A 3,749-nucleotide genomic window follows, 5' to 3' on the forward strand; every position below is an offset into this window, starting at 1 on the left:
CCAGGGCCGCCTCCAACCCTGCTGTCACCCAGCAGCCCTTCTCTCCTCACAATCAGCAGGCCCAGCAGTGCCTTCCCTCACTGGCTCAGTCACCAGCTGTGTCAGGAGTTCTCTGTCACACACTCCAGGAACATCCTGGACTGTTTGCTCTCCGCTGCACTCTGCTGCCAGAAGACATCCCCACCCTGTTCCATGCCCCTTGCAGAACCCTGCACCTGCTGTCCATGGGCACCTGGAAGGGGAGGCACTCACGGCAGAGATGCACCAGCTGCCCTGGGCAGGAACCAAAACCCTCTGGTGGCACAGCTGCTGGCCTGTGTCTGGCACAGCTCTGCACGCCCCACTCCTCACGGGCTCTGGGCTGGAAATGCAATTGCACTTTCTGCCTCATGGAGAAATACCAGGGCTGCACAAACAACGGCCAGTAGGCCACATCCCAAAGGCACTGCAGCATGGAGCTGAGAAGGAAGAAGACCCTTCCCCAATTCCTAACCATACTAAAACCACAATAATGGGGACTTTTAATCTTCTGAATGTAGAGCTGATTGACAGGGTGACAAGGGAATCTTCCAACAGAGTTGAAGTTTGGTACAGTTTTTATTCTGAGTCCTACTCAGACTGTTGATTTGAAAATTTATTTAAAAATATTTTTTAAAAGGCTGTGCAGTCATATGGTTTTGTTCTAATACCAAAATGGCTAGATGAAATGTACTGGCATTTTAATTGCATCCAAACTGATCCGTCTGTAAAAGCTTTCCTGCAGAATAGCCACTAAACAAGAAATGAAAATCTGTGGACTGTTGACTTTGCAAATTTCTACTAAACTTATCAGACAATGAGGCATTTTTAGGTAGATCCTAGAGCAAATTAATTCCTATGGATAACTTGTATTGGATTAACCTGTTGATTTCGAATTAAAACTGCCAGCATGTACTAAGTGGAAATCTGAATACTCACTTCTATGAGCTCTGAATTATTAGATGGTCATTGTTCGCCATATTAACAAAAATTACCATTCTGGCTATTTTGTTTACTTACAGTCAGCTCTTCAACACTCTTTGTAACATCAGAAAGAGAGTTTGTAGCAGTGTGAACCATGGGTTGGTGGAGCATTGCAGAAGGCTCCTATGCCAGCACTAAATGTTCACATTTACCATGGCATCACTTCTTGCCTTTAATTCCAAGCTACAGCTCAGTTCCTGCAGTACAGATTCACACTTGTAGTCTGTATTTGCAGCTGGTTCTTACTTCCCTGTCCAGACAAAAATCATGCTGAGATCTCAAATCAAAATAAAACAAGGAGAGAGTCAGGTTCTGGATAGGTATAGCAAGAACTAAGAGATTTTTTTGCAAATATGTTGAAAAGCAGTTTATAAATGCTGCAAAAACAGCAGATTAAAGACTTGCACTCTAACTTGCAAGCTGAGGTTTGCCTGTTCTTTCTGGACTGATTTCTTGGGGCCAGACACTGAACCTAATCAGTAAGAAAATCAAAACCACAGGAGTAGTTTGGAGAATATTGTAAATTATTCTATCATGATGCTTTTTGCCTAAAAGTTCTGGCCATCATCTGATTGGAGTAATTAGAGGAGATCGAAGCCATCACACTGTGCCTGTGCACACAATTCCTTCTCAGGAGTAATCCATGAAGCAACGCTGACAAACCCACACCAGCAGCTGCTGCCACACAGCCATGAAGCAGAGAATTTGTATTTCTGCTACATTTGAACAGCTGAAGATGCCTCTGCTGAGCTAATTTTAGTGACTGCTCACCACAGATGGGACTTTGTGGTCAGTCTCCAACAAGTCAGGGCAGTTAATATTCTGCCTAAATGAAGTAAGTCTAGCAATACATAGACCATGGGGCCTGAGGAAAGCCAGCAGCTGTGGGAGATTTAATTTGTTTCTGTATCTTTCTTTTTACTAATTTATTGCAGTCAATTTTTAAAGAATGGAAACTTTTGGCATACCATTGGCTGGAAGGTTGGTCAGTCTTCCATTCATGACTCCTCTGAAAGCATCACCCCAGTGTTTTTATCAGTAGCTCTTCCATCATCATGGCTCACACAGCATTTCCTGCAGCTCTTGCTGGAGTCAGGGAAAGGCACCAGGAGAGGGGGGAGAAAGCTGTGTGCAGAGATTGTGTCAGCTAAAGAGACATTTGTTTCCTCTGATTTGGCTGAATGGCTGCAGGAACCTTGCTGGCACTGCTGGTGGGGTGGCCTTTTGCAGGGCTGGGCAGAGTTTGGGGCCCAGGATCCCTCCTCTCGGTGGGACACCAGGGTGAGCAGCCCCTGTCCCAGGCAGGAGCAGAGGTTCTGTGGCTCTGCCCTGGGCACAGGGACCTGCCACTGCCATGAGCTCCTGCCGCGGCTCCTCTGGGGCAGCTCCTGCTCTGCAGTGATGATGGGCGCAGCTGGGCATGGCTGCAATGGAGGGAGGCTTCCAGTGGGCTCTGCTGGTCTGCCACACTGGAGCCAGCAGAGCTTCTGGAAGGAGTCTCCTCTTGTGAGCTGCTGGAGCTGGAGCTGGCACTGGCCACAGCGCCGCTGTGTTCATCCCTGACAGGAGCAGAGCACAGCAGCCTCTGGGCCTCCTTGCTGCACGAGGGCAGTGAGGAGGCCATGGACCACAGGTTCAGAATGTGTGACTCAGTTTCCTGATAAACTGTGCTGAGAAAACCCTGCATCCCTCCTGCCAGATCTAAGACACTCCAAGAAATCTGTTGGCACATTGGGAACTCAGAATTGTTTGCATTTTGAACAATTGTCTTATGAGTGCTTTTGATTGTTTTTGTCATTTTGTGTTGATTCAGTTGATCCTTCAGAGAAGCTTTCCTAATAATATAATACATGGGGAATTGTGGAGACCCTGGCGGGGGGGGGGGGGCATTCCCTGGTCAAGGGAGACACAAGAAGTTTCCCTCAAAAAGCTGTTAGACCCCACTGGCTCCTTCCCCTGTTCCTGGGTCTGTTCCTGTGTTCCTGAGCCACACCTTCCCTATTCCTGATCGGCCCCCTTATCTTTGTACTGCCCCGAGATCAGGGTCAGCCCCCAGGCCCCGTAGAGACAAAGTGAGACCCTCTGTGTGTGGGTGCTGGGACGTGAACATCTCCCTGCACAGCTGAATAAAACATCTGTGGAGATTAAGCAAAGGTCCTTTTTGCTTCTTTACCCTGGACTATGCTAGCAGCAATTCAGACTGCTACAGAGGAGAAGCTGCAGTACTGGCACCAAGATTTTGGCAACTTGACCATAGGCACAGAGGGCGTGCAGGATGCTGCTCTATGAATTCCTTAACCAGCCATCTCTGGTGCTGGCATATTCCCTCCAGCTTCTGGTGCAGCCAGGACCACCTTTGGTCCAGCAGATGACATTGTTATTTGAAAAATTCGGCCCACACCTTGGGCAGGAGGCCATCCACAGGCTCTGGTCCTGTAGCCCATGCTCAGCTGGGGACAGTGTTCCCTGTGGGGAAGATGGAGCAGCCATCACAGGGTCTGGGGGGCTGCTTTCAGCAAGGGGGCCAGGCTTTCTCCCTGCTGGACTCTAGCAATTGTTTGGGGGAGCCGATGGCACATTGTATGTAGTCCTGTTCATCCTACTCAGAAAACCTGACAGCTTCTATCATTCTTCTGCAGAGTGGGCATGCTGGATTTCTCTTTGCCCACTGCAGGATGCAGCCCAGGCAGAACTGGTGGTGACAGGGCAGAGAAAAACTCACATCCTTCTTAGTGACCTGGTAGATG

The sequence above is a fragment of the Melozone crissalis genome, unplaced genomic scaffold, assembly GCF_028551555.1.
Source record: "Melozone crissalis strain CALT ecotype California unplaced genomic scaffold, PUWL_Pcris_2 ptg000272l_1, whole genome shotgun sequence".
Lineage (NCBI taxonomy): Eukaryota > Metazoa > Chordata > Aves > Passeriformes > Passerellidae > Melozone > Melozone crissalis.